At 51.5% G+C, this 17,849-nt stretch overlaps 2 long non-coding RNA genes across 3 annotated transcripts; one reads left to right on the forward strand and one right to left on the reverse strand.

Moving 5' to 3' along the window:
- Positions 1–3,348: 3,348 nt before the first annotated feature.
- LOC144334143 (uncharacterized) lies at positions 3,349–12,138 on the reverse strand. 2 transcript variants are annotated; one of them, XR_013403596.1, is made up of 2 exons: positions 12,085–12,138; positions 3,349–5,769 (listed from the first exon to the last, which is right to left on the reverse strand). It is a non-coding gene; the product is annotated as an uncharacterized LOC144334143 (long non-coding RNA). The 2 variants fall into 2 exon arrangements; XR_013403595.1 differs by lacking the exon at positions 12,085–12,138 and adding an exon at positions 5,903–6,053.
- LOC144334148 (uncharacterized) lies at positions 4,149–5,048 on the forward strand. Its single transcript, XR_013403601.1, has 3 exons — positions 4,149–4,349; positions 4,617–4,714; positions 4,806–5,048. It is a non-coding gene; the product is annotated as an uncharacterized LOC144334148 (long non-coding RNA).
- Positions 12,139–17,849: the final 5,711 nt, after the last annotated feature.

Below are 17,849 nucleotides of genomic sequence, written 5' to 3' on the forward strand. Positions count from 1 at the left end.
CTGCGTGGGAAACTGGGAACTGCTTTTCTCTGGAGGTCTGTTCAGAACTTCTGAACCGACTGCCATCCACAGAGTCAGGGGAGAAAACCCGGAGGCCACCTATGGTTTCCATGCAGCTCTGATGGAGGATTCAGCCCTCTACCTCCTACCCACCCCCTGCCCAGTGCAGGGTAGTGAGCCGGGCTCAGCCCTTGCTGTCCTTGCCCCATGATGAGTCACCGCAGGAGACGCCTGCTGAGTGAACCTTCCCAAGTGGCCTGAAGGAACAATGAGGCTCCCAGGGAGTTGCAGCTGCATTCTTGTGGCCCTGATGTGTTCAGTTACACTTCAGGTCCCTGGCAGATGTTTGTATTGGCCTGGCACACCCAGCATGAGGCTCACTGAGCATCCTCCATGAGCATGCTCCCTCACACACACAGATACACACGTATATTCATTCTTCCTCAATGCAGGTGTGCCCCACATCCCACAGACACACATCTCCTGGGACAAGGGGCCAGCAGCCACAAGGTTTCAGGCGCTTTGCTGGGGGTGTTTCTCAACAATGCCAGATTAAAACAGAAGCCCGCAGAATGACAGGGCCTTCTCCTGAACGGTAATAGCTGGTCAGAGCCACCCAGTGTTTGAGTGGAATGCACCTGTAGGTAGCAAGTTCCCATTCCCGCAGGTATCCCGTGGAAGCTGGGTGACCTTCCTAGGGTTCTGCAGTATCCCTGCATTGCAAAGAAGCTGGTCAAGATTGAAAACTTGAGATTTTTCTTGCAATCCTGAAAATCCATAATTCTAAGTAGCCTCCTCACGTTACAATTGAAAAATCTAAGACTCAGAAAAGTTACATTCCCACAGCACTTTTTAGAGATGCGGGCAGATGGCCTCTAGGGCCTGGATATCTCCCTGAGTTAGCTGTAGGGCCACTCACACCCTGGCTACCCACCCTCAAGCTTTCTCCTGGAAGCTTATTCAAGGGGTCAGGCTGCATTTGGTCTAGCCATGAGGGGAACAGATTAGTACAGGAAGTGTTATAACAGGAACAGAGCCCAGGAGAGACTGTTCTGGCTAGAAAATTCCAGAAGCCAGGCCGGGCGTGGTGGCTCATGCCTGTAACCCCAGCACTTTGGGAGGCTGAGTTGGGCAGGTCATTTGAGGTCAGGAGTTTGAGATCAGCCTGACCAACATGGTGAAACCCCGTCTCTACTAAAATACAAAAATTAGCCGGGCATGGTGGTAGGCGCCTGTAATTCCAGCTACTCGGGAGACTAAGGCAGGCAGGAGAATCGCTTGAACCCAGGAGGTGGAGGTTGCCATGAGCCGAGATTGCGCCACTGCCCTCCATTCTGGGTGACAGTGAGACTCCATCTCAAAAAAAAAAAAGGATGTGTAGGATTTAATAGACTTTCATGAGGGACAGGGGGTGGGGAATATCCCAGACAGAATAGGTGAACAGAGACCCTGCACCTCCACACCTCAAATTGTCAAGGCTTGTGTGAGGAGGAGGAAATGACTGGCCAGGTGGGTGCTGGGTGCGGGTGTTGGCAGGAAAGCAAGAGAAGACTGCTTTCTGGGCTGTCATGGACACCTGGAGAGGGACGTGGACATGGCTCTTTGGGCAGAAGGATGGCTTCTGAGCTGGGAGAAGCCCTGGCTTCCGGAAGCATTGTCTGGCTGCTCTGAGCAAGATGGCAGAGCTGGGAGAAGCAGCAGAGGGGAGGGCACTGAGGCCCAGTGCTGCAGCCCAGGCCAGAGGTCATGGGGCCTGGATTGGGGGTTAGGGGGGTGGCCATGGGACAAGAGAAAGGAAAGGCTGTGAAAGAGTGGCCTGAAGCTGCCTGTGCCCCAGTTTGGGCCTCCTCCCTCCTGTCTCTTGGTGCCCCGGCCCTTCCAGACTCCTGGTCTTTGCTGTCTTTGGCCCATCTTCTGGGAATGCCCCTCTGCAGCTCTCCGGAAGGCAGACTTCTCGCCCCCCTGACCTCAGGGCACTCCTTGCACAGGACCCCTCTGGCTAGTGTCTCAAAGTTGCCACTTATCACCACCCCATCAGTAGTCTCTGTCCCAAGGCAGCCTACATTTTCCCGGATGACTATGTGTTTGTTAACATGGCTCCCCCACTCCTCTGAGATCAAAGGGGACAAAGGGGATTCCAGAGTTTCCAGTCTGGTTGGCAGGGAGGCCTCAGGCTCACTCCCAGTACAGACATGAGAGGCAGGCAGGTCTGTGCCAACTGAGGGAGGGTCCCTCTCACCCTGGACAAAGGGCAGGGACATCACAGGGATGCCATTTTGCATTCCCAGCTGCTGCTGCTGTTCAGGAAGAGCCTAACAGGAGGTGGGGTGGAGCCTGGAGCCCAGAGTAGGGAAAGGAAGGCCGGGAAAGGGGAAAGAGCTGCCAAGGCCTTCCCAGCTCCTTTTTCTCCTTTAAGTCACCTTTTCCCCTTGGAAGCTTCTAGAGATAGACATATAAAATACTCCCCCTGAGAAAACAGTGGACCCAGATCATTTCTGGAGAGTAGAAGTGCTGAACCCACAATATTTAGGTGCCCCTGGGCTTGTTCCGCCCCTTCTGCCGTTACTCTCGGGGAGGCACGCCTGCGATGAGCTGATCTGATCTGACTTGAGTACTGCTGTGAGGAGGAGGGTGTAACTCCTCCTCTTTGCCCTCTCAGGAGCAGGGACCCTGGGGCGTCTGGGACCTGTCAGGCACGGGGGATGGCTCTGGTATTTCATGGCAGCTCAATGCCCCACATGCCTGAAATTCTGATGCGTCCACACTCCACCGGTCTTCTGTGGCTGTCCCTGTGACCTGGAGGCCGTCCTCGGCCTCTTCAAGCCTGCAGCCTCCACAAGTGGAACTCAGCCCAGCAGGGCCTAGAAGAATGTGGAGCTGGGGACTGAGTGCTGGGAAAGGAATCTGGGTGGAAATTTCCATGACTCTTCTGCTCAAGCAAAGACTGCTGCTGAGGCCCAAGTTGTCAACAGAGACCAGGGCCCAGGTCACAAAGGGTCACTTTTCCTCTCTCTGGGCTCTTTATCACCTACTGCCCCACCCCGAGCCAGGGCCGTAAACCTCACGCAGTCCATCCTTCTCTGTTCCTGCCCTTCCCACCCTCGCCCCCACTGTTTGTGGGGGCAAGACCCTTACTTTCCCTACTTGCACTGACCTCCCTCCACTGCTCCCCGTGGTCATGGCCACTCTCCCGGCAGTGGGAGCCCCCCAACTTCAGGAGCCAGGTCAAGACCCCTTTCCTTCCCCACTGAACAGTCAGTCCATGCTGCCGACTCCTGCGGCCTTCCCTGCCAGTGACGTCACCAGCACGCCTGGGAATGTGCCCTTGACTTGGTGACTCAGCTGTTGTTTTTATTTTTTATTTTTTGTTTATTTTCTTCTCATTGTCCAAATCCAACTCAGCTGTTGTTATCCTGAGCTATGATGTGTGGCTTTTATTGCTGTTTGTCATTGTCACCTGTCTTGAAAACAGAGTTCGTGTTTTCTTATAGTTCTGCCTCAGCTCAGGATGGCTCTGCACATGACTTAGGCAATGTGCGCCCACACAGTCAGTCCCATGCGGCCTTGGGCTGGTGCTGGGACCTCTGAGAGGCTCACCCCCGGCCCGGCTGGTGGTCCCTGTGGATTCCCCAGCCAGATCAGGCAGAAGTATTTGTGGTTTGCCCTCTCTGCCCCCAGCTAGAATTCCAACCTGGCCAGTTCTAAAGACTGAACCGTGTGGACTCAGCCCTGCCTGGCATAGTCTTCCCTGGAGCCTGGCTGGCTGCACCCAACAGCTGTCAGCTCTGGCCTAGAAATTTGGGGGTCCTGGAGACAGCAGGTCTTGCTGCCTCCCTGTCCTCCATTCAGCCTAAATGTCCACCTCCTGGGGGGCCTTCCTTCAGCTCCCCTGCAGACCATAGAAGTCTCCCCACTGCGCACCCATCCCCTGCTCTTTGGCACTCCCCACTCGGCTCCAGGGTGTCCTGCAACATCAACATCGGTAGCATGACAGAGGGCTTCGTGGAGAGAGGGTGCCCGTGCTACCAGGATCCACAGGCTCAGTCTGAGCCTGTTTCCTGTTTGTGGTGCCCCCTTCTCAGGCCTGTGGGGATGTCAGGAACTTAGGACAGCACCTGGCTCCAGAGATGTGGCTGCCTTCCTGCCCGCTTTCGGTACTCAGCACAGGCAGGGTTCAGTGCAGCAAGTAACAGCTACGGGTTACTGGATCAGTTGCAAACACTGGCGACTGAGAGATCCTTGCAGCCCTCCTAGACCCCCGATCTGACTGGAGCCAGGCCCACGTGGAGAAAGGGTTAAACGTTGGCAGTGACTTCATCCCTACATTGGAGCAGGCGGGGACAGAGTAGGTAAAAAAAAAATCAGGACAGAGGCTGGGTGGAATTTTCCAGTGCTCATAAACAGGACCAGTCAGGGTTGCTAAGGGAGTCACCATGGAAACAGTCACGTGAACCTGCCTCCTGGTTATTCCACCCTGATCGGGAGGATGATGCAAGCTCCAAGCCTCTTCATTGGCTGCCACCTTCCTCTTGCCACCGAAATCTGGTGGGAGATTGGCCGAGGACAGTTGCTGGGCTGGAGCTAGCCTTTCCCTTTCTCCCCCACCCCTCCCACAGAAACCTGCTGGAAGCTGTTGTTCTGAATCAGAGAAGGATGAAAATAGCTGCCAAAGATGTTGCCATAGCAACTGCTCTCCTTCCTGACCTTCTTGGGAGTTAGTAGTTGACTTTGTAGTTGAAGTACTTTTCTGAAGGCGGATGAGGCTGTCAGCCATTTTACACTGACCTAACTTTCTTTTTTTGAAGGTGAACTCCCTCATTTTCCATAGTCAAGGAATTTCTGTGCCTCTACCCATGGCTTTGGTTACCAACCCGCCCCTGGGGGTCTTGGTTTCTTTCTGTGAAATGGGATATTCATTCCAGCACTCAACTACCTTCTAGGCTGGAGGAAGGCTCCAACTTTGCAAATGCTCTTAGTAAACTGTAAAGCTCCGTGCACTTCCACGTGTCTTTACTTGACCAACACTGACACTCCCTTGGGCTAATGGCTCTATAAACTGGGGAATGGGGGCAGCTGACTTGTTCAACAAGCCCAGAGCCCCAGGACAGAGGACCCCTTTGGAGTTTGATTCCTGTTCTGTCACCAAAAGTCCCTGGGACCTTCAGCAGGTCACGCAGGCCCCCAGGGACTCATTTTCTCATGTAAGAGGATGCCTTTCTAGTTACCTCAAGAGGCCTCTTCCAGCTCTGACATTCCATGACACTAAGTTAAAGGCCGACCTGCTTTTCATAATAAATCTGTGGAACTTATCATCCATATAGGAGGTGAAAATACAGACAGCTATCCTGCACTGAGTCCTTTCTACATGGCAGGCACTACGGCACATGCATTCACTCAATTTTCACAGAAGATAACTGTTATGATTACAGCACCTACCCATTTTACAGATGAGGAAATGGAGGCCCAGAGAAGTTAAGTAAACTTGCCCAAGGTTGCACAGCCAGTAAGTAGCAAGGCCAAGACTTAAAGCCTGGTGGTCCAGCAGCTAGTACATACAGCTGTCTTTCTAGGTACTGACTAGAATGACGAAAACAACATGGATCAGTTCGTAGCAGGTAAAACGTTGAGCAAACCCTGGATGAGGCAACAGCAGCCCTGGGCTCTACCCTAGGCTGTGCCATTAAGTGGCACCCTGTTACCTCCAGCAAGTCACTCTTCCTCTCTTTGTCTCAGTTCTCCCATTAACCGGCTGGGCATGGTGGCTCACGCCTGTAATCCCAGCACTTTGGGAGGCCAAGGTGGGCAGATCACCTGAGGTTGGGAGTTCTAGACCAGCCTGGACAACATGGCGAAACTCTGTCTCTACTTAAAACACACAAATTAGCTGGGCATGGTGGCATACGCCTGTAATCTCAGCTACTTGGGAGGCTGAAGCAGGAGAATCACCTGAACCTGGGAAGCAGAGGTTGCAGTGACCCAAGATCGTGCCATTGCACTCCAGCCTGGGTGACAGAGTGAGACTCCATCTCAGAAAAACAAAACAAAACAAAAAATAAATAAATAAGAGGTTAACCCAGATCTCTGAGGGCCTTTCTACACTAAACACTCAGTCTTTGAGAGAAAGCAGCCCAGAGAGACAGGTACCAGCTTGTCCGAGTCACGGAGTGAACAAGCACAGCCTCACTGGCTACCCACTAGCTTTGATCTCAACCTTTGAAACAAACAAGGTTTGGGAAGGGTTGTTTGAACCTAGGGCCCATGAGCCAGAAACAGTCTGTGGGAGTGTCGGCTGTGACTCTTCCGGGAAAACTAACTACGTTCCATTTTAAGGGGGTCCTTTATTCAGAGATTAAGCCTGTGAAAGGAAAACAAATCTTGGAATCCCAAAATCACTAAGCCACGGGAAAAGTCAAGCTGGGAACTGTCAGGCAAACCTGCTTCCGATTTTATCCCTAAATAAGATAGCTACAAAGATTAAAAAAAAAAAAAAAAAAAAAGCTATATGCCTCCCTCACAATTTGCCCACAAGGAAATTCCTTGTGGACAAAGGACAGACAGAACTCAAAGTCATTCCTCAGAGGCTCACGTGAGACTATTGCATATCTGATTGCTTCCCCTGCCCTCTGATTTCACTAAACCAGACTAAGGCATAAGTGACTGCTCCTCTGCCCTGCTCTCAGATATAAATTGCATATACCCTCACAGGCTAATCAGAAACTCAAAAGAAAAGAGTGCAACCCTTTGTCTATTATCTACCTCCTGAGGCTGTGTCATGGGTGTGTCCTTAACCTTGGCAAAATAAACTTTCTCTTTTTTTTTGTTTTTTGAGACAGAATCTTGCATTGTCGTCCGGCCTGGAGTGCAGAGGCGCAATCTCACCTCACTGCAACCTCCCGGGTTCAAGTAATTCTCCTGCCTCAGTCTCCCAAGTAGCTGGGATTACAGGTGCCTGCCACCATGCCCAGCTAATTTTTTGTATTTTTAGTAGAGACGGGTTTTCACTATGTTGGGCACACTGGTCTCAAACTCCTGACCTCAAGATCCACCCGCCTCGGCCTCTCAGGCCTCTCAAAGTGCTGGAATTACAGCGGTGAGCCACCGTGCCCTGCCGGCAAGATAAGCCTTCTAAATTGGTTGAGACCTGTCTCAGATATTTTGGGTTCACAAGCCCTTTTTGTATCTTTGATGTTATAAAGAATTTTTCTTATGAAACGGTGGTGACAGTGCAGGGTAATTTTGTTATAATTTTTATATTTGGGAAAAGTTGGCTCACCATTTGTCAATATTTCCAATACTTAAAAGTTGCTCACCGTTTGTCAATATTTCCAATACTTAAAGATGTATTCTCCGTCTCTACTAAAAATACAAAAATTAGCCAGGCATAGTGGTACGCCTGTAGTCCCAGCTATTCGGGAGGCTGAGGCAGGAGAATCGCTTGAACTTGGGAGTCGGAGGCTGCAGTGAGCCAAGATCACGCCACTGCACTCCAGACTGGGTGACAGAGCAAGACTCCATCTCAAAAAAATTCTCAAAAAATAAAATAAAAAGTAAAAATAATAGTTTAGGGCCGGGCACGGTGGTTCACACCTGTAATCCCAGAACTTTGGGAGGCTGAGGCGGGTGGATCACCTGAGGTCCAGAGTTCAAGACCAGTCTGACCAACACGGAGAAACCCCGTCTCTACTAAAAATACAAAATTATCCGGGCGTGGTAGCGCATGCCTGTAATCCCAGTTACTCAGGAGGCTGAGGCAGGAGAATTGCTTGAACCCGGGAGGCAGAGGTTGTGGTGAGCCTAGATCGTGCATTGCACTCCAGCCTGGGCAACAAGAGGGAAACTGTCTCAAAGAGAGAGAGAGAAAAAAAAAATAATAGTTTCATGAATTGCCTTGTTATTCATACCCAGCTCCAACAGTTACTAACTCCTGCCACTTTCCTTCCATCTAGACTCCCAATCCCCTGAAGGGGATCAGAATCTCTCAGCCGCCCCCAATGCCACTTTGGTATAAGGATAATTTTGAACTGAGGCATTTGAGATCAGACAGATGCAGAGAGAAGCCTTTCTGGAGCTTTCCTTATCTGACTACAAGCAAAAACTCTTAGAAATGAGGACTGCCATAAATATCCTCTTCTGGGGAAGGTTTATGGCCTTGAAGACAGAAAGTCTGGCCAGGCACGGTGGCTCACGCCTGTAGTCCCAGCATTTTGGGAGGCCGAGGCGGGCGGATCACGAGGCCAGGAGATCAAGACCGTCTCGGCCAACACGGCGAAACCCTGTCTCTACTAAAAATACAAGAAAAAAAAAAAAATAGCCGGCCGTGGTGGCGGGCCCCTATAGTCCCAGCTACTTGGAGACTGAGGCAGGAGAATGGCATGAACCTGTGAGGCGGAGCTTGCAGCGAGCAGAGGTCGCGCCACCGCACTCCAGCCTGGGCAACAGAGCAAGACTTCGTGTCAAAAAAAAAAAAAAAAAAAAAAAAAAAAAAAAGGGCCGGGCGCGGTGGCTCACGCCTGTAATCCCAGCACTTTGGGAGACCCAGGTGGGCGGATCACGAGGTCAGGAGATGGAGACCATCCTGGCTAACAGGGTGAAACCAGACTCTTTCTCAAAAAAAAAAAAAAAAAAAAAAAAGGACAGTCGGCACTGAGATGAAACTGCACAAACAAATCTTACTAAATTCAGAGTGATCGGCCGGGCGCAGTGGCTCACGCCTGTAATCCCAGCACTTTGGGAGGCCGAGGCGGGCGGATCACAAGGTCAGGAGATCGAGACCACGGTGAAACCCCGTCTCTACTAAAAATACAAAAAAAAAAAAAATTAGCCGGGCGCGGTTGTGGGCGCCTGTAGTCCCAGCTACTCGGGAGGCTGAGGCAGGAGAATGGCGTGAACCCGGGAGGCGGAGCTTGCAGTGAGCCGAGATCGCGCCACTGCACTCCAGCCTGGGCTGGGCGACAGAGCGAGACTCCATCTCAAAAATAAATAAATAAATAAATAAATAAATTCAGAGTGATCTTCCACTAGTTTTCCCCATATATTTACCGTCCCATGGTTTTGTAGCCCCCAGATGCTTAAAACCCTTTTCCTTTTGCCTGGTCACATCTTCAGGATGTACTGCTGTCTTGAAAATGATATGTAAGCTCTCAGGCCAGGCAATAAGAGAGTGGAAGAAAGTGTTTCTTCTTTCTTTGTAACCCCCATTACCTGGATTATTTTGAAACAAACCATAACTATTTGTATCAGTTTTTCTTTTTTTCTTTTTTCTTTTTTTTTTTTTTTGAGACCGAGTCTAGCTCTGCCACCCAGGCTGGAGTGCAGCGGTGCAATCTCAGCTCACTGCAAGCTCCGCCTCCTGGGTTCACGCCATTCTCCTGCCTCAGCCTCCCGAGTAGCTGGGACTACAGGTGCCTACCACCACGCCCGGCTAATTTTTTTTTTTTTTTTGTATTGTTAGTAGAGGGAGATTCACCGTGTTAGCCAAGATGGTCTCGATCTCCTGACCTCGTGATCCACCTGCCTTGGCTTCCCAAAGTGCTGGAATTACAGCCGTGAGCCACCGTAGCTGGCCTATTTTTATTATTTTTTCAATTTGTAAAACTTTTTTTTTTTTTTTTTTGAGACGGAGTCTCGCTCTGTCACCCAGGCTGGAGTGCGGTGGCCGGATCTCAGCTCACTGCAAGCTCCGCCTCCCGGGTTCACGCCATTCTCCTGCCTCAGCCTCCCGAGTAGCTGGGACTACAGGCGCCCGCCACCTCGCCCGGCTAGTTTTTTGTATTTTTTAGTAGAGACGGGGTTTCACCGTGTTAGCCAGGATGGTCTCGATCTCCTGACCTCGTGATCCGCCCGTCTCGGCCTCCCAAAGTGCTGGGATTACAGGCGTGAGCCACCGCGCCCGGCTGTAAAACATTTTTTATAAAATTAAAGCCCTATTAGCATTTTCACACCTAAAAAAATTAACCAGGGAGCCTCTCTGAACATATTCTGGTTCAACGACTGCCTGAAACAAACCAACCAACCAACAAACTTTTTTTTAAGTATTAATCTTCAAATACACAGTTTGCTTCAATATTTTTTGAGAGTTGGTTTGTTCAATCAGGGCCTAAATGTAATCTGCACATTTCGTTGGATTTCTATGTCTCTTAAGACTCTAGCATACTCTATGGGTTTCCTCTCCCCACCTTTTTTCCCCCTGAAATTTATTTGCTGAAGAATCTGGGTGGTTTGGAATTTTCCACATTCTGGAGTTTGCCCATTACATTCCTGCGGTGTGGTGTGACATAGTCTTCTGTTCCCTCTGCATATCCTATAAACAAGTGATTAAATCTAGAGGCTTGATCCAACCTGGGTTCCCCTTTCTTTTTTTTGAGACAGGGTCTTGGTCTATCACCCAGGCTGGAGTGTAGTAGTACAATCATGGCTCACTGTAGCCTCAGCCTTCCAGGGTCAAGCGATCCTCTCACTTACCACAGCCTCTCAAATAGTTGGGACTATAGGCGCACGCCACCACCAAGCCTGGCTAATTTTTTTTTTTTGTATTTTGTGTAGAAATGGGGTTTTACAATGTTGCCAAGATGTTTTTTTTTTTTTTTTTTTTTTTTGGAGACAGAGTTTTGCTCTTGTTGTCCAGGCTGGAGTGTCATGGTGCAATCTCGGTTTACTGCAACCTCTGCCTCCTGTGTTCAAGCGATTCTCCTGCCTCAGCCTCCTGAGTAGCTGGGATTACAGGCATGCACCACCATGCCCAGCTAAGTTTTGTATTTTTAGTAGAGACAGGGTTTCTCCATGTTGGTCAGGCTGGTCTCGAACGCCTGACCTCAGGTGATCCACCTGCCTCGACCTCCCAAAGTGCTGGGATTACAGGCTTAAAAAAAAAACAACAAGAATATTCTATAGATGGTGGTTGAAGTCGTTCGATTAAAAAAATACAATTACTAACCATGTAAACCAGAAAGCTGGGAGCCACACTTCTCTGATGGGAATTCAGTACATCCATTCCTCTTTGGTTTTAGCCCTCAACCCTGCATCTGGCCAGAGCCCGCACCAAGCTCTTCTGTGGCCTTGCAGAGCTGCCCTCGCTGAGTCATTCCTTGGCATCCCACTCTCTGCTGATGCTGCTGATTTGGATGCTCAGTGAACAATGCCCTTAGGAACGCTACAGTCTGTTCTCAGCAACCACCACATCCGTATATGGAGACCTAGATGAGAAATTCCTTAGATATTAACTGCCAACAAAAAGTTTCCTTTCTCTGAGGAACTGGGATGCTTTTTCCCTAGAGGCAAGAAGAATCATGCAACTACCTTTGTTCCTCTTCCTTTCTCTTTGGCTCACAGAAGCTCAAAGCAATAACTGAGGCACAGTTCTGGAAGTCATACAGGACTCTGGCCTTTTTCCTTGGTCTTATCTTTTAGGTCTGCATGCATTTTTCTCTGTTGATTCTTATTTTATTTATTTATTTATTTTTATTTATTTATTTTTGAGACGGAGTCTCGCTCTGTCGCCCAGGCTGGAGGGCAGTGGCGCGATCTTGGCTCACTGCAAGCTCCGGCTGCCGGGTTCACGCCATTCTCCTGCCTCAGCCTCCACAGTAGCTGGGACTACAGGTGTCCACCACCACGCCTGGCTAATTTTTTGTATTTTTAGTAGAGATGGGGTTACACCGTGTTAGCCAGGATGTTCTCCATCTCCTGACCTCGTGATCCACCCGCCTTGGTCTCCCAAAGTGCTGGGATTACAGGCGTGAGCCACCACGCCCGGCCTATTTTTATTTTTATTATTATTATTTTTTGAGACAGAGTCTCACGCTGTCACCCAGGCTGGAGTGCAGTGGCACGATCTTGGCTCACTGCAACCTCCGCCTCCTGGGTGTAAGTGATTCTGCTGCCTCAGCCTCCTGAGTAGCTGGAATTATAGGTGCATGCCACCTCGCCTGGCTAATTTTTGTATTTTTAGTAGAGATGGGGTTTCACCATGTTGACCAGGCTGTTCTTGAACTCCTGACCTCAGGTGATCTGCCCACTTTGGTCTCCCAAAGTGTTGGGATTATAGGTGTGAGCCACCATGCCCGGCCATCTCTGCTTGATTTTTACCTATCTCAATCTCATTGTATGTTGACAAGCTGACTCCAATTATTTGTGTAAATGATTGATATAAAGAATTAAAGGGAGGCTGGGTGTGGTGGCTCACACCTGTAATCCCAGCACTTTGGGAGCACTTTGATTTGCGAGGCAGGCAGATCACCTGAGGTCAGGAGTTTGAAACCAGCCTGACCAACATGGAGAAACCCTACCTCTATAAAAATACAAAATTAGCCGGGCCTGGTGGCGGGTGCCTATAATCCCAACTACTCAGGAGGCTGAGGCAGGAGAATTGCTTGAACCCAGGAGGCAGAGGGTTCAGCGAGCCAAGATGGCGCCACTGTACTCCAGCCTGGGTGACGGAGTGAGATTCCACCTCAAAACAAAAAACAAAAACAAACACATAAAAAGAAAAGAAAAATAGAAAAATAGCAGAGCAGGACCTAGTTTTCCTGACTTCTAGCTTCAGTTCCTTACTTGATCTTGGACAGAACTTCATTCACTCAACAAACACCCTTTACGCAAGGTACAGCTGGTAAAAACAAGGCAGGAAACAGGCAAGAGTTCCGCCTTGCTGGAGCTTACATTCTAGCAGAGGATACGGGAAACAATCCTAGTGAATGGGCATTGTACATGTTCTGAGAAAAGACAGGTGATGGAATAAAGGGAACAGAGGAGGGGACCAATTTTGACACGGGTTGACAAGGAAGGTGACATTTGAGTGGAGAGTTAAAGGATGAGAATACACCAGCTTTGAGAAGAGGGGAAGATTTCAGATGGAGGGAAGAACAAGGGTGGGCAGAGGCGCCAGAGTGACAGAGATGTCCCTCTGGGAGGTGGGCTCCCTCCCCCCACCTTCCACAGGGAGAGGGGTGTTCCTTCCCCTTGACCCATGTGGTAAATCTCCCAGTAATAGGTCCCCTGTCCTTTGCTTATGAGTTTGAAATATGTAGCCGTTCTCCCCGCCTCCAGACTTCAGCCACCACCAACTGCCTGGAAACAAATGCCCAGATCCTTCCCAGGGGGTGCAGGCCCCCAGCCTTCCCACCCTTGAGCTGAACTTCAGAGACCCCAGTAAGGGATCTGGAGGCTGCAGGAGCCCTAGCTCCCTGCTCCAGGCCAAATAAGAGGCGACACCTTCTCTAGCTCATGGAAGTGGACATTTAGTCAGTGCTGATGTGGGGAATCCCTGAGGGGCCACTAGAGCACAAAAGTCAGTCTTAAGCCAGGGTGGCATAGCTAGGAGGGCTTCCAGGGAGAAGTGATTCACAACGCAAAAAAGCCTGAGAACATCAACCAAGAGGCTTGGGACTTTGTTTTATGGCAGCTCATTATGTAAACCAGTGGCCAGTCTCCAACACACAGTCGGTGCTCAGTAAACATCTGTTGAATGCATGAGTGAGCCAGGCCTAAGGGGGTGTTAATTTCAAAACATTTTTAGTAGTAGTAGATAGTGAGCACCCTATAAGTGGGAGAAGCCAGGAGCTGTTAAACCGCTCCTCCTCTGGACTCTTGTCTTAGGGAGGGGTGAGGGCCTAGGACAGCCTAATCCCTTCCATGCCAGGGCAGTGTGGGGGTCACCCCCTCCGCATCACCCCAAACGGAGCTCAGCCCGCCCCCGCAGGCGGAGCCCTTGCTGCTGCCGGGAGAGGAGGAGGAAAGGAGGTGGCTCATTTTCCTTCCAGCTCTGGACCCCACGGCAGCCCCTGAGGAGAGCAAAGGTCACCTGGTGGCCATCAAGCAGACCAGGCAGGGGCAAAACTCTTTATCTGAGGAATTCAGAAGTAATGAGACCTCCCTAAAGCACTTGGTTCCTAGCTCTGGTCCAACAAAATTTCTAAGTAATTAGAATTTCCATACATCTCTGCAAATGCATGCTCATCTAAACTCATTGTGTAACCCTTGCTGACGGACATTAGGCACCAAAATGTCTACAAATGTAATCATTTATCATGACCTATGTGGCTACTGTGGTCCAAGTTACTCTTAAGCTCCCTCTTTAAGGTCCATAAATGCCCCTAAGGAAAATCCACCAGCAAGCACTCAGTCCTCTAGCTGAGGCGCCCCTCTGCACTCTTCTGTAGTGGTTTTTCTTTTTCTTTTTTTTCTTCTTTCTTTCTTTCTTTATTTTGAGAGGGAGTGTCACTCTGTGGCCCAGGCTGGAGTGCAGTGGCAAGATCTCAGCTCACTGCAAGCTCCGCCTCCTGGGTTCACCCTATTCTCCTGTCTCAGCCTCCAGAGTAGCTGGGACTACTGGGTTGAGCCACCACGCCCGGCCATGAAATTCTCCTTTTCAAACTTACACTGTCCTCCGTAAATTCTTCTTACTGCCTGGGAGTCCAGCATTTTCCCATGTTGACTGTAACCCCTTGCCCAGCAGCCCCCATCTAGGACCAGGCAGAGCCCTGGGGCCCCACACTCTGCTTCCCTGGACCCCTGCCCCCAGGACGGGTTTCTCCCTGCAGTCCTTTGACACCCAACTCCCATGGAAGCCAAGGGACCTGCCCAAAGACCCGCCGCTTCAGCCCCGCACTGCTTCTAGCCTTCAAGCCTGGCAGGAAGAGGCAGGGCTTCGGGCACAGTGGTCCCTGGCCTTGTGGAGGCCAGAAAGGAAGCAGGGCCGACCAGGTAGCTGGGAAAAGGCGTTTCAGAAAGGACTGCGCAGGAGCTGGGCCTAGGAGGCCCAGGCGTTCACCAGGGAGAAGAGGGTGTGCGGCCTGGGAAAGGGAACAGCCAGTGCGGAGGCGCACAGACGCCTCAGGCACCAGGTGGGAGCGGGCAGGGAAGGCACGTGTGCGAAAGGGGAGGAAAAGGGGACAGAGAGCGCACTGGCAAGGGGAACGGAGTCGGTGACAGAAAGGGCTGCTGGCCGTGTGGGGTGTGTGGTGTGTGGTGTGTGGTGTGTGTGTTTTGTGTATTTTTAATAGAGACGGTCTCGCCAGGTTGCCCAGGCTGGTCTCAAACTCCCCTTCCCGTCCTGGAACCCCCTGGACTCCCCCATTCGTAAGGCCAGTGCAGAGATCCTGGGGAGGTAGAAGCAGGGCCAGCTACTACCTTCCTTTCGCTCCAGACGGTCCCGCAGATTGGCCGGGCCCGGCCGCCCAGCCAGATGCTTCCCGGTGACTCAGCGCTCGGCGTGTCACGTGACGGCGGGTGGGCGTTCCGCGCTGCCTCCCCTGCCCCCGCGCCGGGGCCGCCTCCTCCAGCCAGGTCCCCCCTCCCTGCCGTGTCCCCAGGCCGGGACCGCATTGGAGAGAGTCGGGGAGGAGGCCGCGCTCCCGGGGGCTGGAGACCCGGCGGCGGTGACCACGGCGCGCTGTTCCAGCCTTGAGGGAGGGAACCGCGGGCCTGGGTCCGCCTTGGGATTTGGGAACCGGTTTCCTGCCAAGTTGACTTAACTCGATCCTTAAGTAGTTCCGGGGCGGGTGTTGTGGTCTCCGTTCCGAAGCGGGAAAACGGTATCTGGGCTGGCGAAGGGCCGCGAGGGTGGTGGGAGGACCCTGTGGCTGCGCCGACCAGACCGCGGGGACCCACACTGAGTGAGGAGGGGCGGGCTGCCACCCCGGCTTTGTCAGCCCCGTGCTCCCTTCTCCCTCCATCCCCTGCTCCCTCACTTAGGCTCTAATTCCTCCTGATTTCGTTCTGCTTTTCCCTTCCTGCATCCAAGGCAGATACCTGCCCAGGCCTGGGCCTGCTCAAATACTGTCTCCACTGTACTCCCTAGCTCCTTCCTTGAACCTCTACATTGTCTGCATTCAGGAAGTTTTGTGGCTCTTTAGGATGTTTATTTTTGAGACGGAGTCTCGCTCTGTTGCCTAGGCCGGAGTGCAGTAGTGTGATCGTAGCTCAGTGTAACCTCGAACTCCTGGGCTCCAACCATAGGAAACCTTTGATAAAACAACCTTTGCTCCGACCGCACCCTGGCCTTGCTGAATAAAGCCAGGCCTCTCTTGGGTTACAGCAGGCCCTTCAGGACTTGGCGGCCCCTCTCTGCTCCAGCTTCTCCTGGTGTCCCTGGCTCACCCCAGAACTCCTTTCCCAAAACTGAGGGAACTCCAGCTTGTGCTTAAGATCTCAGTTCTGCCCAGTGGTCTCCTTAGACTGGGCGTGAGGGTCCTGCTGGGGACTCCCTGAGTTTAGGGAGAGGACTGATTTATTCCTGCTCACTCAGGCCCAGTTTAGGCCTCAAGACAAGGACCCAGGGTGTCTCCTCAGAGCTCAGAATGCTGCCACCAGGTGTGGGCAGTCCACTATTGGCCCAGCTCTGACCAGTAACATGGGCAAGGCTCAGGATTGCTGAGAAATATTGGGGGCAGCAGAGTAACTTCTAAGAAACGGTTAAATAATACTCCTCTGTTTCTTGTTGTTGTTTTTGTTTTTTTGAGACAGAGTCTTGTTCTGTCGCCCAGGCTGGAGTACACAGGCACGATCTCGGCTCATCGCAACCTCTGCCTCCTGTGTTCAAGCGATTCTCCTGCCTTAGCCTCCCCAGTAGCTGGGACTACAGGCACGTGCCACCACACCCAGCTAATTTTTCTTTTCTTTTTTTTTTTTTTTTTTTGAGACGGAATCTCGCTCTGTCGCCCAGGCTGGAGTGCAGTGGCCGGATCTCAGCTCACTGCAAGCTCCGCCTCCCGGGTTCACGCCATTCTCCGGCCTCGGCCTCCGGAGTAGCTGGGACTACAGGCGCCCGCCACCTCGCCCGGCTAGTTTTTTGTATTTTTTAGTAGAGACTGGGTTTCACCGTGTTAGCCAGGATGGTCTCGATCTCCTGACCTCGTGATCCACCCGTCTCGGCCTCCCAAAGTGCTGGGATTACAGGCTTGAGCCACCGCGCCCGGCCTAATTTTTCTATTTTTAGTAGAGACGGGATTTCACCATGTTGGCCAGGATCTCAATCTCTTGACCTCGTGATCCACCCACCTCAACCTCCCAAAGTGTTGGGATTACAGGCATGAGCCACCGTGCCCAGCCAATACTCCTCTATTAAGAAAAAAGTATCAGCTGGGTACAGTGGTTTTCGTGACTGTAATCCCAGGACTTTGGGAGGCCGAGGCGGGCAGATCACGAGGTCAGGAGATCGAGACCATCCTGGCTAACATGGTGAAACCCCTTCTCTACTAAAAATACAAAAAAGTAGCCGGGCGTGTTGGCGGGTGCCTGTAGTCCCAGCTACTCGGGAGGCTGAGGCAGGAGAATGGTGTGAACCTGGGAGGCGGAGTTTGCAGTGAGCCAAGATCGCACCTCTGTGCTCCAGCCTGGGCAACAGAATGAGACTCCTTCTCAAAAAGAAAGAAAGAAAAAAATATCAAAAATTTGAAAAGGCAGGCTGAGCGCAGTGGCTCACGCCTGTAATCCCAGCACTTTGGGAGGTTGAGGCGCGTGGATCATGAGTTCAGGAGATCAAGACCATCCTGGCTAACACAGTGAAGCCCTGTCTCTAATAAAAAATACAAAAAATTAGCCGGGCGTGGTGGCGGGCACCAGTAGCCCCAGCTACTTGGGAGGCTGAGGCAGGAGAATGGCGTGAACCCGGGAAGCGGAGCTTGCAGTGAGCTAAGATCGCGCCACTGCACTCCAGCCTGCTGGGCGACAGAGTGAGACTCCATCTTAAAAAAAAAAAAAATTGAAAAGGCAAAATGATGACCAGTCCCAACAGGTGGCCATAGGATGACGTTTGGGATTCTGTAGGCATGGCACCTCTCTGACTTATTCACTACTGATGAGGCTGGGCTCTGTGATGAGTAGATTGGTAAGATGTAGGTAGCTTCTGTCAG

This window comes from Macaca mulatta, chromosome 14, assembly GCF_049350105.2.
Source record: "Macaca mulatta isolate MMU2019108-1 chromosome 14, T2T-MMU8v2.0, whole genome shotgun sequence".
In the NCBI taxonomy this organism is placed as follows: domain Eukaryota; kingdom Metazoa; phylum Chordata; class Mammalia; order Primates; family Cercopithecidae; genus Macaca; species Macaca mulatta.